The 25,758-nt window shown below is 42.4% G+C and overlaps 1 pseudogene; it reads left to right on the top strand.

Moving 5' to 3' along the window:
• The window catches only part of LOC103596196, a 105,274-nt pseudogene that overhangs the window by 71,656 nt on the left and 7,860 nt on the right, over positions 1-25,758 (top strand).

Below are 25,758 nucleotides of genomic sequence, written 5' to 3' on the forward strand. Positions count from 1 at the left end.
ATAAATACATATGACACTCTTGTATCTTCCCAACTGCCTGGAGACACAATGCAGAAGAAAATGATGTAATTTGAAATGTGTGTTTAAACAGTCCAAGTTGTTTATTTTTTTGGAAGCCCAGCACCGTGTCCTGCTACTGGCCAGCTGTTGGCTCCTCGTGAATTTCTGTCAAGGTCTCTCTGAGTGAATTTTCTGCCTCAGACATCTTCTGTTTCCTCTTCGTTCACTCTCCTCATCCTTCCCCACTTACTACTGTTTTCTCCAGGCTGGAGCCTTTTGAATTGCTCCACATGGAGTTGGCACCAGTGCCCATAATACTGTTATAGTGGTGCTGCTGGTAGTGGTGGTAATGTTTGTAACTCATATTTAATAAGTGCCCGCTAGGGGCAACACATAATTTGAAACCTACTTGTCATCCAATATAAGCAGCTATTGCTTACTGGGTGTCTGTTACCTGCCAAGCACTGACCCTCATGCGTCACATTTGTTTTTCCATTTCATCTTCACAACTGTCCTATGACCTCATTGTATTGATGAGGATGCCAGGACTCAGAGAGGTGAAGTGACTTTCCCTGAATCATACATTAGTAACAACATCAGCTGTAAACCCAGGGCTCCCTGACATCTGAGTCCCTGCCCTTGCTGGTTCCACCAAAGCTCTCATGAATCAAAAAGAAGAGAAGCACGTGTTCAGCTTGCTTTTATGTTGCATGACATGCTTTTAATCTCAAAATAGACTTTTGCTTAAGCACCCCTTATTAGCCTCAGAAGCCCTCAGCCCCAGTCTCTGCGGTTTACTCTATCATAAGAGGGGGAGACTGGGTTGCCCCTATCTAGGAAACCACGAGTTGAGATTTTCTTTCCCTTTGACAGCCCTGGAACTTTAAACAATCCCATTGACTCCACCAAGGGGCCACATCATTCCTAGCAGTGTCCCCAGCCATCCCAGCCTTGTCTCCTTCAGGGCTCAGGGCTCTGCCGGGAACACAGTCCAGTTATTGATGTGCTGGTGATGCCTTGGAGAGAGGACAGTGCCTCTGAAATTGAGATCCTGCCTATCACATGGAACCTGGCTGAAAACTGGCATCCTTGTGAAGGTCACTGCAGTCCAAACATAAAACAGAGGGCTGGGAGGGAGACCAATATCCTGGGCCTCTGGCTTAGTACCCCCTGCTGCCTCCATTTACAGGTTGGGTAACTTTGGCCAAAGTCACTTAATTTGTCTAAGCCTCACCTTTTTTCCATGAGAGAGGAATAATAATTATACCATTGTGAGGTCCAAATGGAATCGTATGTGTAAAAGCCTCTGATAAAATGTAAAAAGCTATGTAGTTGCTGGTTATCATTCCTGATGACTTTTATGTTAAAAATTCTCTCTCCATTATCTACATCTAGATTTTAGCTTTTGATCATCTTGCTGATTTCAACAAACTTGCATAGTGGCTACTCTATATGACCAGCGCAAGAAAACACACAGTCCCTGTTTGGGCAGCATTCATTCTTGTTGGGAAAACCACATTCACACCAATCAATGAGACAGCAACATAAGACTGGATATCATTAACACACCTTTTAATTGATGGATGGGGTTTGAGGAGGGTGAAAAACGAGTGGAAGATGTGGTCAGGAGGTGTAAAACGTGGGATTGAAGCTAGGGATTGAAGCATGGAACTGTCTGGAAAGGTAGACTTGAGGAGAGGTGTCCCAGCTGGAGGGAGTGGCTTGCACCCAAGGAATGAGTACGCATGTGTGCATGCATGGCTGTGTGTGCATGCATGGCTGTGTGTGCATGCATGGCTGTGTGTGCTTGTTTGGGCAGGGAGAGCTGGGGACTATATGGGATGGAGAGAGGGAGTAATGACTAGACATAAAGGCAGAGTCAGCAACAGATGGGGGGAGTCTGGTATAGCAGAATTGAAACGTGCTGGATCCAGATTCCTGCATTTCAACAAACCAGCTGGGCAACTCTGTACCATATCATTTCATCCCACAGGGTAAGGATGTTGTGAGTATTTAATGGGGTGATTGTTGTAGAGCCCTCAGCATGAATGATACCTGGCACAGAGGACGATTTAGTAAGTGGTCAGAACCATTCATGTTGCAAAGATGTGTGTTGCTGCCTTGGCTGTACATAGCAGAAGAGGCAGCTGCTCTATGACTTTATTTCAGTCCTGCAAATTTTCTTTTACCTTCATGTTGCTTCTGTTTTTTCTCCTCTCCAGGGACAACCTGATCATCAGGCGATTTTTGTAAGTATGTCTTAGAAAAGTTAAACAACTTTTCAGATGCATTCAGATTCCTGCATTTCAGCAATCCCACCAGGCAACTTTACTGGGTCTTGGTTTCCTCATCAACAAAACGGGGATTCTAATAATCTGTATCCGTGGTTCCCAAACTGAGTGCCAGGGTGCTCCAGGGCTCTGCAGCAAGCTCACAGGGGCACAGTGGAATATTTCACATTTTCGAGGAAAACAGTGATGTCTGTGTGACCTACTACTACCAAGTTGTCTGGATATAACTGCTTAATCTCCAGCCCAGGATTCAGGAGGGGTCTCTTTTCATTACGATATTGATTTTCCTGCATCTCCCTTGTATTGATTAAGGCCCAGTGGAGAGTGCTTAGTTCTGTTGTAAGCGGGGACTGCCCAGCATACAAGGTGAAATTTTAATCATTTAGAAAGAAGCTGCTTTGATCCTTGTGTGTGCTGCTTCCTCTCACATGGCAGAGAAAGATTAAGGGGAACATCTTTAAAGGCTGAAGTAATTTAAGCTCTGTTCTAAGACTAGGTAAAACAGATTGGAAAGGAGAGAATGTATTTAAACTAGTGAGCAGCACTCTGGGGTAGTCCCCCATCCCCACCCCCACCCCCACCTTACTCTAATGATTCTGGATTGTCTTTTCAATAAGACAGGACTGATTATCTAAAAAGATTTGATTTGATTTTCTGGATTAAATGCCAGGCAGGGGAATGGGTTGACAAATGGTTAGTCTGATTTAAATGATAAAATAACCAAAATAATCTGACCGTTAATGTGGAATTCTGATGTTTTGTTTGATAATCTGCCTTCTAGAGGCTTCCGATTTGGTTAGCATTTCATACCCACCTTATCTTTTTCTTAGAAGAACATACTGCAAAAGAACATCCTAGAAAACAAAATAGTGAAACAAATCAGGGCAATTTCGTAGTTTTTTAGAGTTAGGAAAGGATGCTTAGACTGGCGCTCTCCACACTTTTTGACCATGCATACCATCAGTTAACAAATATTTGAACATGCACCAATATATGTATATTTATGTATTTATAAATTATACATATGCTACTGCAGTAATATATTATGTACACTATACAACCCTGCAGGAATTTAAAGGAGGAGATAAAACAGAAATAGGAAGTTCTTGGCATCTCCGTAGGTTGTCTTGCTCTCCCCAGAGATGCACCACCACCCTGCTTAGGAGTCCACTGATCTGGTTGACTCAGAACAGTGATTCTATTTGGGTCTTATCCAAGGTTAGAGAGAGAAAACTTAGCCAGGAATCAGAAGATTTACATCTAGTCCCTGCTCTGTCATCAGAGCAAAGGTGACCTTGGGCAAAGTTACTGTGCTTCCCTGAATCTCTTTTTGACTCTAAAATGAAGCCATGGACTAGCTATGGTTCCCAAGTGGGGGCACCTTTGTCCCCTAGGGGGCATTTGGAGGTATGTGTGGGCATTTTAATCAAGTGTTTAACAAGCATCGGGGATGCTGACTTTCCTGCAATACACAGAACAGATCCACACGAGGAAGATTTGTCCAGTCCCCAGAGCCTGTGCTGCCCATGCTGGCCCTGCTGCAGCCCGTGGAAATGCTCTCTGACGTTTTGTGACCACTTGGAATAGGAATCTCTACACCTCCTCCCTCCACTCTGCTCTGCACAGCCTTCTTAAGGGCCATCGGAGAAAGGATGCTTGAGAGAAGGCACTTTTCTATCTTTCTGGTGCCTTCCATCCAGTGATGCTAGTTTGGTAGCAGAAATTGGGTCTCTTGGCTCCTAGTCCAGTGCTACACCTGCTTCATGCTTCCTCTCAGCTGTGGTTGTCTGGACTAGGGAATAAGACAATCTCTAGCTTCATTTCTGGAAACAGCGATCTGGATTTCTAGCAGTAGAAGAAAAGAGCAGTATGTAAGAGAGTAAAGATAAGGTCTGAAATCAGGGCAGAGACTTAGTTTCAGAGCCATTCAACGTGGTTTCATCAATGCAAAGTGAAAGATATTTAGTAAAGAATAGGCCCATCTTTTCCGGGGCTTCTCTAACGTGGCTACCCAGGTTGTTTTTGTACATTGCATATAGTCATGTATTAGCACATAAGCCTAGCAGTCCAGAAACCCAAAATAACAGTGATTCTAACAAGATGTGCATTTAGGTTTCCCTCATGTTACTGGTGGTTTCCTCCAGTCAGAGACCCAGGCTCCATCCATCCCGCCATTCTGTCAACTCCTTGCACCCTACTCCCCATGGTCCAAAATGGCTCACTGCCACATCCACATTTTAGGACAAGGGGAGGGAGCACACTCCTTGCTTTTAAGAGATAACTCAGAAATTGGCCTCAGCAGTTTCACTCACATCCTATTGGACAGAATCTAGTCACGTGCCACACCTACTTGGAAGGGAGGCTGGGAAATGTAGTCTTCGAGTGGCCATTGCCCAACTGAAATGTGAGGATTCTGTTATGAGAAAGGAGAGAGTGGATACTAGGGGACATCATCCAGGTCACAGACTGTGAATGGTAGGAATGGGACTGGTGCAGGAGACATGGGAAAGGCAGCTGGACATCTGAAAACAAGGTACTAGCCTGAGAATTAGATGTGCTCCATCTGGGAGTCGGGCGACTGGAAACATAAGTTGAGGCATGTTTCATCAGGGAAATCGGACCCGCTGTTGCCCCCCAGGACAGTTATATAAACTCTCTGGATCTACTTTCACCATCTGTAAAATGTGGATAATAGGATCAACCTCTTAGGGCTGTTTGAAGATGAAATTAGGCAACGGTGTACAAAGATTTTACACATTTCAAAATGCTCTACAAGTGCAAACTATTATGATTACACCAATCATGAGATGAAAGTTTGTTGTTCCTGGTGGTCTGTGTAGAAGGCAAGAGTCCTGGGGAATAGCTCACTTGGTTCACACTTGCTCGAGCTTTCTCTGGGCTCAGTGAAATGACCAGGCTTGCTTTCCTCTTCTACAGATGTAAATTCGCTGATCGCATGACAGCACCAGTGCTGTTGAGAAGACAACAGAGGCAACGTTTAGAAAGGGTTTTGCCTTTCAGAAAGGGCTAGACAGACACAAAGCAGGGCAGCAAAGTGCCCAACTTTCCCCCCCCCCTCCAAAAAGGTGGGAGAGGGGCCCGGGGGAGGCTGCTGAATTCACTCTGGCCTCTACTCCAAGAAAGCAATCTCTCTCACTGTTTCTCACCATCTGTATAGAAATAAAGCCCAAGAGACAAACATCTTGACTTGTTTTCAAACTTTCACAAGGCAACCAAATAAAGCAAAACACTATTTTTTTCTACTTCTGAAAGAGTATATTCATCATCTTTTCTAGTTTGATACAAGGCTGAGGTGGTGGTCATAAGACATTTAAGGACAGAAATACGAAGATTTGTGGAACTGTGTGCTACTTTACTATGAATTGCAAGGGTTATTGTAAGTCAGGATAGGAGGGATTCCATTTGGAAAGAGAGATGTCAGAGGAGGAAGTGAAGGTTTAATCACTGAATCCAGCCCCTCTTTTCATGGCCCCAACCACTCAGTCCCCATGACCCCTCACGTTGTTTTGTTTTGGTTTTTGGTTTTTGGCGGCTGGCTGGTACAGGGATCCGAACCCTTTACTTTGTTGTTATAACACCGTGCTCTAACCGATTGAGCTGACCCGCCAGCTGACCCTCACACTCTTATGCCAACTTGCCAGCATGTCAGCACATGAAAAAACACAGACTGGAAACAGTTGGCTCTGAGAGGGTCACCCTCTATCTCTCAGAAGCACCCAGGCTAAAGGTAGAACTTATCTTCCATATCTAATAAAGAATTTAAGTAGTTTTTAATTGATACATGGAACTTCTACAAAGATAATTTTTCTTGGTTTTTAGTGGTAACATTTAAATTTCTGATACATTAACTTCCATGTTCATAGGTAAAGTAATAATAAGCTGGTGTTTGATGCTTACGATAAGTATTTTTTTGTTGATTTAAACATTACTTAATATTTTTCACACATGTATTATTCATTAGAACTCGGGCCTTGGAATCAAACTGAGCAGGGTTCACGTCTCCACTTTGCCTTTTACGAAATATATGTCCTTGAGGAACTCGTGAACTTTTCAGATTATCAGTTTTCTTCTCTGTGAATGAAAGTAAGAGTAGTATCTACCCCACAGAGCTGAAGGAAGAATTAGATAGTGCTTTGTGTGCAAGGATCCATTGTTCCTGGAGCAGAGAAAACACGCCTTAAGTGGTAGTTAATGGTAGCTGGATTTGGTATTGGCTCATAGTTAATAGATACAATAATCTATGTATGAAACCACATCACCACCCCATACTGCATACAGCATAATGACTCCCCAGGAGAAAAGGAGCCTAAAGCAAAAGGCTGTGAGAGCATTCAGTTGGTCTGAAGGTGTGTTTCTGCTTCCTGGGAAAGGCCTGGAGAGGCAGTGGGGCCAGGAGTGAGAACACTGGTCTTGGGTCCACCTGCTGCCTCCAGTCTCTTAAGCACCCAGCTTGACGTGAGACCCAGGGATGGCAGACAGAACTAGGATGCGGGGATGCAGGGAAGTAAAGCAGGAGGGGGGGGCGTTAAAACAGGTGCAAGTGTTCAGCAGAGACGCCTTGTGAAGCCGCATGTAGGATGCAGGGGTGGTGAGAGGGAGAGAGGGGCAGATTGGAGACAGACACCCTCCAGGAGGCATTAGAAGTAGCCTAGGTAAGGAGTCATAGGGGCCTAAGCTAGGACACTGAAGTGGGAATGGAAGGAGGGAACAGGTCTGAAAGGCGTGGTGGCGGTGGCTGGAGGGAGGTGGCATGAGGAAGCCAGCCCTGTCCCTGCAGTTCCTAACTGCAGGGCTTGGGACAGGGATACCAATGCTGTTAATCAGGGTGGACGGGTCAGTAGTAGAAGCTGGTTTCCTGATGAGATCATCTGTTAATATGGGACATGGCTTGATTTCTCCCCTTCGTTCATTCACTAGATCGTTTATTCATTCATCAAAAAGCATTGCATGAGCATTTGCCATATGTCTGCTAATACTGTGCTAAGCTTTGGGGACATTAGAGGATGAGAACTCGCTTCCTGCCCTCAGGTGGGTGGGGAGAAGATGACATATAAACAGGCACTTACAAGATAAAGTGAGTGGCCTAAGACAGAGGTGCACCGAGGACTCCAGGGAAGCAGAGAGGAGGGGCACTAACCAGACTGGGGGCTGGGCTCAGGGGAATGAGGTAACGTCTCAGCTGAACTGAGTCATGAAGGATGGGCAGGGGTGAGCAGGCAAGAGCAGGGAGAAGGGCATTTCCCATAGAGGGTGCGGCAGGTTCAAAGGCCCAGAGGCAAGGAATTGAGTGGCAGAAATTCGAGCCCTGCCAAGTTCCTAAGTATGACTGGAATGTGGAATGCGTGGAGGAGAGGTGGCACAGGGTGATGCTAGGAGGATATGGAGGGGGACACAAAGATGCTATTCGAAGGGGATTTTAAAGTGGAAAGTGATATGCTCAGCTTTGGGATTTCGGAAGGTAACTGTAGCACAGCAGCGTGGAGTCTAGATCGCAGGTACAGGCAGCACTGGTGGCAGGGGGCATCAGAGCCCATTGCCATAATTACGAGGACTTGGACTTAGACAGCTGTAAGGATGAAATGGCACAGACATGATCATGCAAGACAGTTATATGTCATGCCCATTTTACAGAGGAAGAAAAGTGGGGAATTCAGTTTCAAGGCAACAGCTGGTAATAAGTGGCAGAATCAAGATTGGACTGGTTGACTCTGATGCCAGTGTCCTTTCCCCTGCAATGTGCTGCTGCTTCTCACCCAGGGGACCCAGACTCCCACTTACTGTTAGCACTGCAGCCTCGGGGACACACCCCTTTTGCTAAAGCCCAAGGCGGAGCAAGTCCTCTTCAGCTGGGCCTTTTTGATCACGGCTGTTTGTGCAGGAGAAGTTCACACACACATTCATCATCAACCCTAGTGGCTCTCAGTGGGTTTCTGGATCAGTAGCAGCAATAGGATCACTTAGGAACATTTTAGAAATGCAGATTCTCAGGCCCTTCCCTAGACCTGTTAAATCAGAAACTCTAGGGGCCAGGCTCAGCAATTTGTTTTAAGGAAGCCTTTCTGGTGATTCTGATGTTGTTTAAAATCTGGCAACCATAATTCGAGTCCCTACTTTATGGGTACAAATCAAGACCTAGTCCCTCAGCATCTGCAATCTGCAGATGAAAGAACTGGGGAATACCAACCCTGGGACAGATCACTGCCTGCATTTTAGCAGCCTTGTACTCTGATTAAAGAATTCAGATGTTAAGAGCAACATTTGATAGTACGAATGAGTCCCAGTTCTGAGGCAGCGTATAGATTCCAATAAAGGGGATCCTCCAATCTTAGGAAATATGTTGTGGTGTTTTTCCTCTTAGCAAATTTTAAAACAGGGCCAGTTCCAGACAAAGCAAAACAATCTGTGTCCCAAGCAATTTCACAGGGTCCTCAAGATGTAAACTTCATGGAAATGGTATGGTTTGCCCAGACAGAACTTCTGATCGTTGGCACTTTCCTGTTTGGTCATTGACAGGAGGAAGTGATCAGAGATTTGAAACCAGGCACTGAATATCGAGTGAGCGTAGCAGCTTACAGCCAGATCGGCAAAGGGCGGCTCAGCTCTCCTCGGCATGTTACCACTCTGTCCCAAGGTAAAATAGGTTTGAATTCACTAATAATAGTAAAGTGATGGGCTGTTTTGCATTCATTCTGTCATTCAGCAGACATCAGTAAAGACTGTGGGGATTCAGTGGTGAGCCACAGCAAGTGCAGACCCTGCCCTCTCAGAACTTAGCCGGGAGGGTTAAGAGACTATCTAATTAGTGTGTCATCACAGACTGTGATAAGTGCCACTCACAGCACTGTGGGAACTTAAGACAGGGATGAGGAAAGTAGTCCCTGAGGAGAAGACAACCAAGTGGAGGTCTGACGGGTGAGCAGGAATTAAGAAGGTGAGGAGGGGGAGCGGAAGGAGAGATTATAGGCGAAGGGCACCCAGCAAATGCTCATGAGGGGGCAGCAGGCTGGACCCTGGTGCATGAAGGTGGGTGGATCGTGGTCACAGCTTGCAGACACTCTTTGTGAAGGAAGGAGCAATGGTAAGCGAGTGACAGCAGTGCATCGCGGTTGCATGGGGCTGTGGAGCACACAGGACTGTGGCACTTCCTCTGCCCTGAGGCTCAGGGAGGTTTCAGAAAGTCATGTCTTTGGCCTGAATGACAAAATATGCATAAGGTTTTGCTAGGAAGAAAAAGCAGAAAAAGTCTTCCAGGCAGAAGCAACAGCATACACAAAGACTGGGAGGTGCAGCGAGAGTAACGGTGGGTACTTGAGGTGATGGGATCGTGGGTGACCCCTACTTGTTTACACATGAGTGTGTTTCCCAAATGTCCTACCATTGCTACATGTGAGGGTGCTTAAACCAGTTCATGGAAAAATAGAACTGAAAGATAATACAAATCTTTCCATGAACTCTTTGGAGTACCCTCGTATTCTGATTATCAAAGGGCAAAACACACACAAAAGAGAGTAAGTGGCCGTGATGCTAATAAGCATGTATTTTTCCCTATAGGTAAATGTCATCTCCGACATGCTAACAGAGGGGAAAGGTTATTAGGAAGTGGGAGTGTGGTTGGAGGTTTTAAAGGGTACACACCATTGTCTGTTCCAGGGTCAGTGGCCAGGACCCAATTTAGTGGATTTCCAGCCAGGGGTCCTGGGGGAAGAAGGGAGGACTGACCCTCATTCACTCAAACCTTACATGGTGAATCCAGTTGTGGTTATTTTTTTGTGTTTGTTTGGTTTGGGTGTTGAGGCTGTTTTGAGCAGAGATGTTTTGGTTATAGGAAGCACATGTGTTTTTATGTATGAAAACTCTCCAGCAGCTGAGACCACCAGCCAAGTCTAGTTGTGTTTGCTGTCCCACCCAGATTCCTGCCTGCCTCCAGCAGCACCCCAGCAGCCACATGTCATTGTGGTTTCTGATTCTGAGGTGGCCCTCTCTTGGAAACCTGGAGAGAGTGGAGGAAGCCCCCCAATTCAGTACTATTCTGTGGAATTCATCAGGTAAGCTTGTGTGTCACATTTAAAAGCCAAATATGTAGACCTCTGATATTCTGAACAGGATGTAAGGCTGGAGTGAGAGTCGTCTCTACTACATGTGTGTTTAAGAGAAGACAGAGGCTTGGAGGCCCCTATTTATACTCAGGCCAGCACCTGTCCCCACACCACTTTGGTGGTAGGTCATCTGGTAAACCTGTCCACCCCACCCCCACCCCCACCTATCTCTTCCCCATTTTCATCCCACAACCAGACACTCTTTTCGGTTCTGAAAACCTTGAGGCACCATTAACAACAAGCCTGCCTGCAATTCAAGCTTGAAAATTGCCCTCCTGCTTTGGAACATTATATCTGGGTTAATATTTGATGATGAATTTTCTCAGGGGAGGGAAAAACCCTTTAAAAACAAGTACAGCCCATTGTTTCCATCACATCTATATTGCCTTGGGACAAGCATCTTGGTTTGGTTTCAACTTTTTTCTCTTATCTACCTCTCAAGTTCTTGTTATTCAGCTTATCAGAGGATAAAGAATGGTTAAAAGTTCTTATGGAGCTTACAGATGTAAAAACATTGGTTCTCAGTGTTACTGTTTAATTTTAAGAAAAGAAAGTAAAGAAAACAAAGGCAAAGAAGAGGAATTGCCAGTCTAAGGTGTTTCCTCTGAGCTCTGGCTGCAGTGTGATTTTGAACTTAAGTGACGGCTGATGAAGGAATCTGGAAACAGTGTCTGGAGTTGGTATTCTCGCCATTACAGGTGACTGGGCTTGTCTCAGGGCTGCTGCTTCATGGATTCTTAAAGAGGCTGGTCGAGCACCTCATTCCTGAGGCTCTCTGAGGCTGGGACAAAGGATTCTGCCAAGATTTGATTAGCTCTGCTTCTTTTTCCTGACTTCCTAGCCTATTCCTTGGGTAGTGGAAACATTTGTTTCTGCAGAGGGGAAATACTGCACTGAGTCTCTTTCATGCTTGAGTACAGAGCGTGTTTCAGGCTGGACTTGTTGAATTGCAAGTGGCAGAAGTTTGAAAGAAGACAGGGCAGTAACGTGGCTCCTGTGATTGCAAAGTCCAGTGGCGAGTCTAAATTGAGGGGAGACTAGATCTGTGTCACATCAGCGTTCTGTCTCCATCTATCTCTCTGCTTTATTGGCTTCATTTTCTGGCACGCTTTTCCTATATGGTGGCAAAATGTCCACCAGGCACTCAAGACCTTCAGTCTACTAGCTTAGTGACCCACTGGAAAGAGAGTGGCTGTTTCTCCAGGGTCACAGCAAAGTCTTGATATTCACTCTAATTGGCCAGGCTTGGGTCCCATTCCATTCTCTGAACCAATCACATGGCAGGAGGGAGATATGGGGGAGGGAAGAATACACTGATTGGTCAGTACTCGTTGTATTCCAAACTCTGGAACCACTGGTGAGTCATGCAGACATTCAGACCTGGAGGACATGGAGTGAATGTTCAAGAAGGTTGGATCCTCAAAGGAAAACTGTGATGCAATTACTAGAAAAGGGGAGAACAGATGCTAAGGAAAAAAAAAAAAAAAAAAGATGTCCACTGCAAATCCCCAGACCAATGCTCTTCACTAAGGATAATCCACAAACCTGCTGTTGAACATATTTGGTAGGCAAAGCCTGGGATATGCCTAGAATAGAAAAAATTCTAATCCTGGAATTCTAATTCTAATACCGGTTACATGTGCAACACTGAAACTCCAAAAACTGCAGATTTCTCATCTGTAAAACTTGTGGCAAAACTTACACAGATAAATTAGCCAATACCAGCAAAGCAAAATGTCATACTTTAAAATTTTGAAAAATGCAACATTTTTAGGGTAGCCTAGTAGTTCGTCTGTGTAACACCTAGCAGCAATGATAGTTATCCCGTGTGCTCAAACATGGATTTTTTAAAACTTGCTCTATGTCTAGTACACTGATAAAAGGTAGAAATTGCAGTTTTTTAACCTGGTGTGCACAACCAAAAGTAGAAGATGAGAGAATCATTGGATTCAGATTCAGAAGGTCCGGGAAGGAGCACTGCCCCCTCTACTTGCCAGCTGTGTGACCCTGTGCAAGTCACATCCGCTCCTGAGCCTCCAGGCCTTTAGTCCCCCCATAGCAGAGCCTGAGACAAGGACTTGGGTGCAGGTGGTTTATTTGGAAGCAGGAATGAGAGAGTGGGGAGAATGAAAATATACAAGGGCGTGTTACCAAAGTCACTGCTACAGGCAGTAGGGTCTTGAATGGGCCTTGATTCCATCGAGATCTTTCTGAAGCCTGCAGAATTCCTCTCATATCTGCTTATTCAAAAGACAGAAGACATTTGCCCACTGGATTTTGTCCTCCTCTCTTGTCTGAGGGTTACCCCTAGGGTCTAACCTCCCTGCACTCTAGGCTCTGCTGGCATGTGGATCAAGAACAGGGATCCTGGGATACAAGGACAGTGACAGGAGCACGGTTGTAGGAGGTGAGTCTGAGCTCACATGAAACTGTCCACATCACAGCTCCTGCTGAAATCAGAAGCAGGACAAGGGGAGGCGACACGGGCCCCTGATGTGTTGATTACAAACTCCTTATCTGCAAAACGTGGGCAATAACTCTTTCTGACCTTATAGTGTGTAGTTAGGAGGATCAAGTGAAATCACATACGAGAAAGAGCTTTGTAGACATTAAGAACCTACAAAAGTGTAAGGTGTATATGGGTGTTATGCAACTATATTTAATAATTATAATTCCTTTCCAACAAAAATGAATTTTAACACTCAAAACTGTCCCTAACATAACCGTTAATATATAAATACACACACACACTCACACATATATGTGTGTGTGTGTGTGTGTATTTATCTATCTGTTTACCTTAACAAAATACTTTCACAATGTCCTGGAAGGCAAGCTTTAAATTTATAATTCTTAGACACCTTGGAGTTCCAAATATAACATGGTAGGATGAGAAAAGCCAGCCCTTGGTTATAGCCCCCATACTAGGAATTTTGCCTCTATCTCTTCCATAATATGTGACTTTGATCAAGTTATTCTATCTCAGAACGTCCATTTCCTCATCCATAATATCAAGTGAATGTGACCCTTATTGTAGGGTTATTACTCATAGTCTTTGTAAAGTGTTTATACATAGTAGACATAGTTGACATCAATTTGTATTTGTTTCCTTCCCGCCATACCACTATTTCCATTTTACAAAAGAAGAAGTTGAGACTCAGTTGCTTACATTGCTTTGCCAAGGTGAACGACTGGTTGGGACAGAATTGAAATTAGAACTGAATTCTTTTGACTTTTAGCCCAATCCTTTAAAAAAAAAAAATCCCATGTCCCTTGTGTTCATGCCCCACCTTCAGGAATGACAGTGTGGACTCAGCCTGCCCTGAGCTCTGCTGGCTGAGGAAATAGGAAGCCTCGTCTCAGGCTGCTGTTTGTTGTTGTTCCTGAAAGAAAGTCTTTACAGTTTATTGTGGCTTTTAGTGTTTGGCTGCAAAATAAGTCCTTTTGCAAACATCTTATAACAGGTGAGTGCCTGAGGGTACATGTTTAGAGAGAGCTTTCGTGGGCTCTAAATCAGAAACTGCAATTAGTGTGTGCTACGGTCTGAATGTTTGTGTCCCTCCAAAATTCATATTTTGAAATCCTAACCCCCAATGTGATGGTATTAGGCAGTGAGACCTTTAGGAGGTGATTAGGTAATGTGGGCAAAGCCCTCCTCAATGGGATTAGTGCCCTTATAAAAGAGGCATGAAAGAGACCCCTTACCCCTTCCACCATGTGACCATGTGGCAAGAAGGCACCATCTATGAACCAGAAAACAGGCCTTCACTAGATACCGAAATCTGCTGGTACCTTGATCTTGAACTTCCCAGACTCCAGAACTATAAGAAATAAATTTCTGTTGTCTATAAGCTACTCAGTTTACAGTATTTTGTTATAGCAACCCAAATGGACTAAGAGATATGAAAGGCTTTTTGGGGTCTTCTGTTATTCTATTTTCCCCCAAGAGCTTTTTTTAATATTGAATATTGAATTCTCTTTGCCTGGATACCTCCTGTGCACAGAAACACATGTGACAGGTCTCTATATGAGCCAAAAGTTTCTTGTTACATCAAAGAGGCAAGCCTTTGGCAGGCCAAGGTTAGGAAGTTGTAGAAATCAGTTCATCTCCAGAGGTTATCCACAGATTTCAACATCTTAATGTGAAGCTCTTGCCTAAATTCCATCACTGGATTATTAGGCTCCAGTCCTCTGTTTGTCTTGATAGGTTCTTATACATCAGTTGCTCTTTTTGCTTGCTATTCAACGGGGATAATGATATCAAAGGCATTGTTAGGAGATGGTCTAATATAAACTCAGAAAAATACTTGGTGTCCTCAATGAATGCTTAGACACCAGGATTCTTTTCCAACATGGCTCAGGAAACCTCTCTAAACAAGACCATATCAACAAATGGCAAGTGCAGTTGCACAAAAGTCATAGAAGATCAATTGAAAATTCTCATTCAATGTCTTCAACCAAAAACCTTACCCAGGTTATGCTACCAAACAAAAGCTTGCTTTGAAAATCAACACTAAAGAATCAAGAATCCGGATTTGGTTTCAGAATTGGAGAGCAAGACACATGCTTCAGAGAAGACCAAACCTTAGGGAGACTTTAGACTCAAGCCAAGGCCATGAGAAAGACCACTTTGAAGAACAGACTCAAAGTAGAAGAGCCAGACAGTGTCATACCAACTACAGCCCCTCTCAATCACACACCCTCATCAAGGCATTTATGAATAACCCTTACCTTGGGACTGATTTCAGAGAACAAGTTGCCAAAGAAATTGGAGTTCCAGAGTTGAGAGTCCAAATTTGGTTTTAGTATATAAAATAGTATATCTATATTACGTGTGCAGTGAAAAAGAAAACCCGAGGAGTCCTTTGAACATGTCCAGGGATAAGATATCTGAAATAGAGTTTAAGGTATAGAAAGTACAGAAAGCAACTTTCTTATTTCTCTGGAGCCAGAACATGGTGGACACAGAGACAAATTCAATGTATTTGATATCATCAACCTGGGCACCAAATCTCTCTCACAGTCTTCTTGGGAATCTACCCTTCTGCCAAGACTGCAAGCTAAGTTTTCTGGAGATGGTAAGCAGGACTTCAGGAGGCAGAGACTGGTACAAGAGGCACCACACAGTCCTGCTGACCCAGCCCAGTTCCTTAGTTCAGCAGACCTCAAGATGATGAAAGTAAACTTAGTAATAATAATTTTTTAATCATCACAGTAATAGTCATCCAGGCAAAAATCATCACTTGATGTTAAAATGTTAAGGTAAAAGTCTGAAGAAGAAGAAGAAGATATATATATATATATCTTCTCAGAGAATCTCCTTACACATACTTATTAATCACAAAAGAAAAATTGGTAATTTTGCAGTAGAGAAACCTGGACTCTATGTTAACCAAGTGGCTGAAATTTACTTCCCCTGTAATGGCACAAACCAAAGCGAGGTGCCTCCTGATAAGGTTCACTAAGAAGGACACAGTATCTCTTCTGTAGTATTAATAATGAGGAAGCACAAAACAAACCCCAATCGAGTGACAGTCTACAAAGTAACATCCCTGTACTCTTCAACGGTGGATTGAATAACAACAGTAGGAATGGAGAAAAGGTAGGCTGACACAGAAAATATTTAGAAAATGCCTCCTGAAGAGTTCTCTTTTAAATGCAGCATGTGCTACCATTATGTTTAAAAAAAAAAAAAAAAAAGTAACACAGAGACCTGTTTGTGACTAAGATTGTGTCCATTTTCGTTGAAGAAAATGAGATTTTTTAAATTGTGGTAAAATATATAAAACATAAAGGTTTTAATCTTTTAAAATGTACAGTTAAGTACATTCACACTGTTGTAAAACATCCCACCATCCATCTCCAGGACCCTCTTCATTTTGCAAAATCGAAACTCTGTATCCATTAAACAGTAAGGCCCTATCTCTCCCTCCTGCAGCCACTGGCAATCACCATTCTACTGTTTGTCTCTGTAAATTTGACTATTCTGGATACTTCATATAAGTGGGCTCATACAATGTGTGTCCTTTTGTGTCTGGCTTATTTCACTCAGCATAATGTCTTCAAGGTTCATTTGTAGCATGTGATAGAATTTCCTTCCTTTTTAAGGCTGTACATCAGAATAATTTTCCATTGAATGGGCATATTATACATATAATATATTTATATGTATTATACAACACGTGGGTTGTTTCCACCTTTTAGCTATTGTGAATAATGCTGCCATGAATATTGGTGTACAAATATCTGTTTGACTCCTTTTAATTCTCTTGGTTATATACCCAGAAATGGAATTACTGGACCATATTTTTAGAAATTTTTAAATAATGTTAAAATAAATGTTATGAAGAAAAAAAAATTAAGTAAATAAAACTTAACTAGCTAATAAAAGATTAACCTGAGAAATTACACTAGACCTGGGTATGAGGGTTCTCACTGCTTATTTGTTAATTTTGATGATATTTTAGTAGACTTTATGTATTTATAATGGTCTCTTGAGTCACAGGCTTAGGAAAAGCAAATTTTTATTCTTCAGTCAGCTTCTACCTCCCCCAAAACAGAGGACATGTCTGGTGGGAGCACCTGAAGGTGTGCTGCCAGTGACCCATCAGAGAGGAGCTTGGTTTCTGGCTGAGGCAGGCTGAAAGCTTTTAGACCAGAGTAATCTTCGTAATCTCCCCCTGAGTTGGCCTGGGGGCTATCATTAACTTCCATGCTCACAGTACATTTTTAATTTTTAAGCAGTGTAGAGAAGATGTGAAGAGGCAAATTCTAAGTAAGTCTCCAGGCTATAACATATTTTGCAATATTTTAAAAACTTTTACCTGCTTTTTTGAAAGAGAAAAGCCATGCATTTGAGGTGAAGGATCTTTCTTTTCTAAAGTGATGCTGGAAATTTCTCTGTGGGCAGCATGCTTAGTGTTTATTAAAATAAGAACCAAGCATAAATATAGCTACCTATGTTTTGAAATATTTTGGCTATAAATATCTGAGAAACCTTCCTCCTTCTGCCTAAGAATTTCCCCAGGGTAAATGCCTTTCTCATAAGCAAAAAATATATACTATGGTGGCAATGAAAACCAAAGACTTGGAGAAATGTTTCTTATCACTGATGTTCTAACTGGGGTGCCGTGCCTCTCATACGCTATCAGGTTGGTTAAATATAAAAAATAGTTTTCGGGCCGAGCCCGTGGCGCACTCGGGAGAGGGCGGCGCTCCGGCCGCGGGTTCGGATCCTATATAGGGATGACCGGTGCGCTCACGGCGCTCACTGGCTGAGCGCGGTGCGGCCGGTCTCAAAAAAGGACAAAAAAATAAAAAATAAAAAATAGTTTTCATTTAACTTACCTACATTTATTCTGTAGGTATTATTAGGCACAGGTCTGACTGCCTGCCTTTGAAAACAAACCATTCAAAAATCAAATGTTGGTGAAAATGGAAGTCAGCTTTTATTCAGGAGACTTGAGGAGAGATGTTAGACTAACCCGTCTCTCTGGTAAACCTGAAGGAAAGGGCAGACTAAAGCCGTCTCCAAGATTCATGTTTACTCAGGGGTTTTTAAAGAGGCAATTGAGGGAATGGAATGAGGGAAATGAAAAGCAGGAGGGAGTAAGATGTGAGCCACGGGGGCTCTATGCAAGGAGCCAGGTGCAAGGTCTTGCCAAGACTCCATCTGGCTTCTGTTCCCATCTTTGCTGTTATCTCAGAGTCTGGATAGTATGTGCAAATCTGCAAGTTTGCAGCTTCTGGCTGGCTGAAAAACAACTTTACATTTATGTAAATAATGTCATCTTGCCCTATAACCAAGGTTCAAAATATCAAATAACCATGGGAAAAGAGGGAACTCAGAGAAATGCATGCCAAGGAAAAAACTGTCTTTTAAAAATTTGCCTATAGCCCAGATGGTTCTAGGTCCCAACATGGCTTCAGTCCTGCTCAGTCCAACATAGGTGTCACCTGATTGGTTAAAATTGCTTCAGAGCTTTGCATCGTCAGCTCCTGGAAAGGGCAAACCAAAGCTTTCAATGACTGTTTTCAATAAAAAATCCACTACTGGCTTATTTCGAGTACATGTGAAAGTTCAAAATATTTCTGTGTAAGAATGCAGGTCAAAAAATGTTGATCTCTAAATCTCAGCACAAGTCAATTATAGTAATAAATGAGAAGGAGCAATGCTTCCCCTCTTCTTTCTTTCACACTTTTCTGCCTAAATAATTCTCTGGTCCCTTGCACAGATGCGTTCCATAATAAGACTTGGAAAATTCATCTTCATGCAGAGCTGCTTCTAGGCTGATTGCAATGCCTACATATTGGTTTCACTTGAGAATCTCAAGGTCACGCAACCTGGGTGGGTTTTAGAAATTATTATTCATAAATTGATATTTTTGTCAAAAGTCATCTGTCCTTCTGTCCCATCATCAAGTTATTTAATCTGCAAGCAACAAAAGATCCTAATCAGTTTCTTCACAAAAGTGACCCTGCAAAGGCTGTTATTGAAACGAAGGTCAAGTCTGGGATTCAGAATGGAAGCTGAACAGATCGTGGATTTTCTTTGAATAGTTCTAAGGGATGATGTGATTTGACTCATGGTCAAGGTCAAAAGCTATGAAGGTAACAGGAGTGTCTCATTCAGAATCAAGACTTACAGCCTGATTCCATGGTGTCATCTCTGAGTTTTAAGTTTGTCTAGCTCTGAGCTGGCTCTGATCCTAGTGAAGGTGCTTGATTCCAATCCTGTTTCCTTATGTGTAAAGTAAGGCTGGACTGTGTGACACCTAAAATCCTGTGACTCTGATTGTCTATCATCGTGACATAGGTGAGGCACTATAGACTGGTGGTTTAACACGCAGGCTCTGGGCTGCACTCCCTGAGGCAAACCTTGCCCCCATCACTTTTAAGCTGTGTGATCTCAGGTGGGTTATTTAACTTCTCTGTGCTTCAGACAGCAGAATGGGGATAATAATTTACTTACCTTATAGGGTTATTGTAGACTTAAATGAGTTGACACACATGAAATGCTTAGAACACTGCCTGGCCCATAATAAAGGCTCAATCAGTGCAAACTAGTGCATTATGGCTTTCATGATGGGTCTTTCCTGCTTTCCTCTATAGCCAAGCTGTTTCCTGGCTACACGTCTTTATGCTTTCCTTTCTCTGCCAGGATAGTTCTTCTGTCTCATTACTTATCTAGCTCTTGTTCATCCTTCAGGACTCCTCCTTAAATGTCACTTCCTTTAGGAAGCCTTGCCTGACTACCTTCTTCCACTCCCAGACTGGGATAGGTATACAAGTACCTGCAACATTTACCTGCAGGACTCAGCATACTTATAGTTAACTATTTGTTCAAGATCTGTCTTCCTCTTGGAACAGGAGCAACACCTGACTTGCTGCCCTCTGTACAATACAGCACCTACCACCAAGTAAACACACGTGTGTCAAATAGGTGCTGGTGAACATCTGGACACTGTAATCATGGGACTGGATCTAGAGCATGCCAACAACCAGCTGGAACTTTGCACGAGCTGCCTGAGCTCTCTAAGCCTTTGCTCAGCTATAAAATATGGATGATAACAGTGGCTGTGTCAGAAGGGTTGTGAAGGTGAAAACACGTGTCTACACAGCACTCAGAAGGGTGGCTCATGAAGGACTTTTTTATGTTGGTTCTTTTACCCTGAGCACAGGGAAATGTATTGCCACTGTAGCAGTTATTTGTTTTTTAGTGAATAATTGAAGAAATGCTAGGCACAAGTGGTTCAGTGAATCCCTTACCACTAATATCAGAGGCCACAACAGTAGCCAACAACCTACCCTACCAACTGCAGAAATAAAAGCCAGACAAAATCCATGAATCTGCACACACATCCCCACCCCCACCACCGCCTCCCCCAGATGAAAGTTACTTATTCCTACTGTGTTTTCATCACAGAAGGACGATCAGTATGTGGCAAAGCTGCAAATAATACTCAAGCATATATCACTAACTTAAAAGTTCCCAGTGTGATTTTATTTCATATGGAATGCAAACTTGTGTTTTAGAGCTCTTCATAAGAAGTTAGTGAATTGCCAACTTTCTTCATAACATTTTCCTTCAATATATAGCAATAATTGGGCAAATGACTGCACTATTTAAGAGCGACAAAGCCTTGCCTTGGTTTTCTAGCCCCCCAAAATTAGAATTGAAAATATTTTAAGAATTGTTGCTGTGCAATTACTTAATTTTAGGGGGTATGAAAACAAAAACAAAAAGAAACCTCCCTTTCTTTTCCAGAACGTGTTTGGGAAGTGGTGCTATTTAAGGACAAACCTTTCATAGCACTAGCAATAGAATTAGATATAAGCAAGAATGGGCTTGCTTGGATGTTAGCTGAGATTTCATAGGAACAAGTGATGCTTCACGAAAAATTCCTTTTTCTTTCCTTTGGTTTCAAAATTGAAAATCTTACAACCACCTTCCAGACTGGTGCCTCGTCCCGGTTACTTGAGGTACCCATCAGGTTGCTCCACTCAGGCTCACATGGAAGGGCTATTCTGAATGTTTTTGCAGAAATCTGACCTACAGTTCTACAAATTGATCCCTTAAAGCTTCAATCCCTTATACCATGAGCATTTCTTATGCAATTCTTGGCCAGACTGATGGGAGTTGACATAAATTGAATTATTGCGTAACATCTTTGTGAGCCATTTGCAAACTGTAAGTGAAAAATGTACTCTCCGATTGCGCCCCCACTGGGACAAAGCCAGCTGAGCTTATCATTGCCCCTTTGAATTCATCTGTTTGTCATTCAGTTGGTTTAGACCAATTCATAAATAAAGAAAGAAGGCTGAAAGCTGAATGTCAAATAATACATCCCTTTTTTATTTTTTAAAACTATGACTACTGAGTGGTTTTGAACATTTCTCTTCAATTCATTGTGGTGTTGGCAAAGCCTGCATAAAACCAAACTGTAAAATTGACAGATAATCAGATATTCTTCTGAGCATGAGGTTTTCTCTTACCCCTGTTGTGTTCACCCTGAATAATCTATGGGATTGTGTCTCTTCTCTTAGAGCAGCTTGCTTAACCTGCAGTTTGTAGATCTCCGAGGGCTCCCTGGATAGAATTCAAGGGGTCCCTGAACTTCGGTTGGAAAAAAATTACATCCTTAGTTTAACCAACTGAAAATGTATCATTTTCTTCCAAAATGAATGTAGACAACAAACCATGATGGTAGTAGCAATTCCTGTCACTCTGTCACCATTATTTTTTAAAATTTTTTTATCACATTACAATTGTTGTACATATCCCAAAATTCCAATTATATTTGTTACTACTTTGAATTATTATAGTTATCAAATCCATTGCTAGGTTTTGCTATTTAATGTATCAATAAAGAAGTATATATATTAATGTATTATAATGTTTTATTATTTTGATAAGTGTTTCCAATATAATTGGTTTCCTTTGTGATCCTATGTATTTTATTTTATGCATTTAAAAAGACTATTCTGAGAAGAGGTTCATAGACTTTATCAGAATGTCAGAATGTGGCACAAGCAAGATTAAAGACTGTTGTCTTAGGTCCGGGGTTGGCAAACTTTTTCTCAAAGAATCTGATAGTAAATATTTGTGCTTTGCCAACCATGTGAATTCTGTCCCAACTACTCAGCACTGCCATTATAGTAGGAAAGCAGCCATAGATAATACCTAAACAAATGGGCATGGTTGTGTTCCAATAAAACTTTATTCACAAAAACTGGCAGCTGGCTGAAATTTGCAACCACTGCTTTAGGGAATAGTGTTATTCCTAAGATTGAATTCTGGAGATAATTTTAATTCAGCTCAACTATCCTTTATTGGATACCTCCTATGAGCATATATTCATACATGCATGTGTATATTGAGTATTTTATATGTGCAAAGAGTGTGCAAGAGATTGAGGGGTGAATAAGCTGTGGCCCCCACCCTTGGACAGTCTACTGGGGAACGCAGGTAAGTGTAGTTCACAGAAGTGAGGGTTGCAGGTAGGGGTGAGGACCAGGGGCCTAGAGGGACACAAGCTTGACCTCTGACCCAGTTTTGAAGGAGTCTGGGAAGGCTTTTTACAGGAGCTAAGAAGAACACATCACAGATAACCAGGCAAAAGAGGAGGGAGGAAGCAACCTGAAAGGCTTAGGCCAGAGGAAGCCAATTAAGTGATGGCTGGTAGGCAAGAAGAAAATGTTCTTGGAATTACTTAGAGAGCCTGGACCTCTGTGTGGTGAGAGATGGGTAAGCAAGGATCAGACCTAGAAAGGCATTAGAAAAGAGCTCAGTCTTATTCTGAAGGGTGTAGGGAACTGTGGAAAGTTTTAAGCAGGAAAGGGACTGGTAGTATTTGCATTTTGGAAATATCATGCAGACACCTCAAGGAACATGGAGAAGACTAACACAAAGTTGCCATGCTTAATGAGCTCATGCCCGGGTCAGAAGACAGAAATATAAAATTACATTAGAAGGGGTTACAATCAGTGTGGTAGTAGAATCAGATTCAAGGCGTGGGATAGTCCAGAGGAAAGTCTAATTAATTCTGTTCCTGAGATGACGCTTAGAAGGAACAACATGACAGAAAATATTTAGGAAAGGAGCCATGAAATAATCCAAGGTCCTCCAGAAAACATTAAATTGTGGAATGGTAGGTTAGATGTTGAGAGAAAGAGGCCACACGTATCTGGTTGTGCTATAATTAGGCTTTTGGTCTACTCTTCAGGCCAATAGAGTGACCGCCACTGTCAAGGTCATTCTGGATGTTCTGGTATATTCCCTAGAGGACAGTTTTCAGCTCCAACAAATTCCACTCTCAAAAGTCTTTCCCAGCAGAATGTAACCACTTTTAGCTCAGCTTCCTAGTTAATGTCTGTAACCAGCTTGAGCTTCTCTCTTCACCTTGGCTCCAACTTTTCTAGAACGGGGTTCTCAAACTGTGAGTGTTGGCTCATCAGAAGAAGGTAGTGAAATCAGTTGAGAGGCTCCCGGTCAACAGTTTTTCAAAAGTAAAATACAACAGAACAGGAAAGAAAATACCAGGGGGTGTCACACATAGTAAAAATAATTATTTTGTGAGACTTGTGTTTCAGTTGTGTGTATGGCATTTACAGGGTCACAGTGTCCAATGTATGTTATATTGTGGATTGTTCAAAAACACTGCTCTGGAACATGATGTTATCTAGAGCATATTTGAAGTTTAACAGGCTTCATTTGTCACTTTCTGGACATTTGATTCAGGCACAAGTAATAGATTCCTCTCAATGGCTAATGAAACCTGTTTTCTTCATTCTTGGGATTTTAGAGCTGAAAATGCTATCTATGATATTCTAGGGGAAAAAACTTCTAGGTCAGTGTATTTCAGGTTATGGGCCCCAGCCCTTAGGTGAGTGGTAAAATTGATTTGGTGGGCAGCATTTTTAAAAAAAGGAAAAGGAGAGAAAGAAAAGAGCAATGTGAATAAGGCAGTAAGGATAAGTACTTTTTTTCTTGAAACATCTCCTGCAGCCTTGTACTCGTATGTAAGTCATACCCATAGTATACATATTTGTATGCATAGGTATATTGCATGAAAATATATTTCTTACTGTGGGTCAAGGGCAGAGACATTGAACTAAGTCCAGCCTCCTACCCTGTTTGGGAAACCACTTCTCCCCATGATATGGGCACCAGGCCTTTTCAACAGCAGGTGGTCCAGAGAATTCATGTTGAGCTTGTGATCAATTTTTAAAGTCCAGGTTTGTGGTGGTGTTTTCACATGTCATACCCATCTTTTGTATAGATTAAATGGTCATTCATATCAGGGACCCCCATTATTTACTCTTTTTAGATATCTCACTTGATATTTTGCATATACTTAGCGCTTAGTATATTCACACCACACACAGAGCTGATGTTACTCTGGTCTCCTCCTCCTCCCAAGGATTCTGTGTTCTTTTTCAGTTATCCACACCCAAATACATTAAAAATCTAACTTAAGTTCTTTCTGGTCCTCATGGAATTGTCATCAGAATTCCAGTTTACATTGACCCATTTAAATACATCTCTTAAAATATGCTGCTTTGCACTAGCTTCCTACTGATCCTTAGATGTACAACTTTTGTACAGATCCTTAGATGTATCATCTCCCCATTGAGATTTTAAACTCCCTGAGAGTGGAGCTGTGTTTATAGTGCCTTAGTGCCTCCCAAAATGTAACTTCTGTGGTGCCTGGTTGATGATCATTAATCCCTTGCCACTTGACTAGCTCAAGACAGCCACCTGTGGGATTTGATGGTACCAGGAAAAATTATTGTCCATGAAGGCTGAGATTGGCAATGGGCAAGATGATCAAAATACCATAAGGAAGGGAATAAAACAAAGATATACCACCCTGTGGTTCTGTGACTTTGGGTAAATTATTTTCCTTCAGTGTCCACATGGGTAAAAGGAGAGACTAGACTAGCTCACTGACTCTTAATGCTTTGGGGATCATGATTATCTTTGAGAATCTGATAAAAGCTAAGGGCCCTTTTCTTAGAAAAATGAAATGTGCTCACATATAAAATCTTGCATATAATTTCTGAGTCTTCAGACACTTTGGCCAAATGATCTCTAAGGTTCCATGCAGCCCTGCTAACCAGGCTGGATTCTAACACTGCCAATGGTAAGTTCTTCTTCCACCCCAATAAACCAGGGAGTGAGTCTTGATTACTTGAACTGACTAATTGGGTTTTGAGTAGCCACTGCTGACCGCATTATATATGCCTCTCTGGAAGGCCCCTGCCCAACGCCTTCCAAAGTTGTGAGCCACTGATCTCCTGAGGGGTGCCTGACCCAACCCAATCCCACCACTTGGAGAAGTGCACGCCTTGCTGGTGGCTGTCCATCTTTACCTGGGATGGCAGCTCATTGTCAGTCACCTTCTCTCCCTCTTTCCTTTTCGTTGTTGGGGAAACTGCCAGGATAGTGTTGCTATGGTGATTTGACCAGCAACTTTGTAGTTAGGATAAAGTGATTTTCTGTAGTCAAAAACGATAAAGCTATTGTTGAGGAGGACTTAAGACAATACCTTTGCCTGGTTATCGCTCTCTCTCAACCTCACCTTTGCACTTTTTTACCTGGAGAGACTCTAAAAAACCTTCAAATGAAAAACACATGACAAAATCAGAGACAAAATGTTAAAGGTTTTGAACTGTTGTTCAGTCTGTATGAGATTTCCTCTCTCACCCTATATAATGAAATTAAATGTTAATGATTTCAGTCTCTTATTTGCTGAAAGCAGAGTTTTCTTTCCTGCATTGAATGAACAACAAATATAAAATCATCTCCTTTTTTTCTGTAATTTTTACATGAAGATTGTTGCCGATAC

This window comes from Galeopterus variegatus, unplaced genomic scaffold, assembly GCF_000696425.1.
Source record: "Galeopterus variegatus unplaced genomic scaffold, G_variegatus-3.0.2 Scaffold81, whole genome shotgun sequence".
In the NCBI taxonomy this organism is placed as follows: Eukaryota; Metazoa; Chordata; class Mammalia; order Dermoptera; family Cynocephalidae; genus Galeopterus; species Galeopterus variegatus.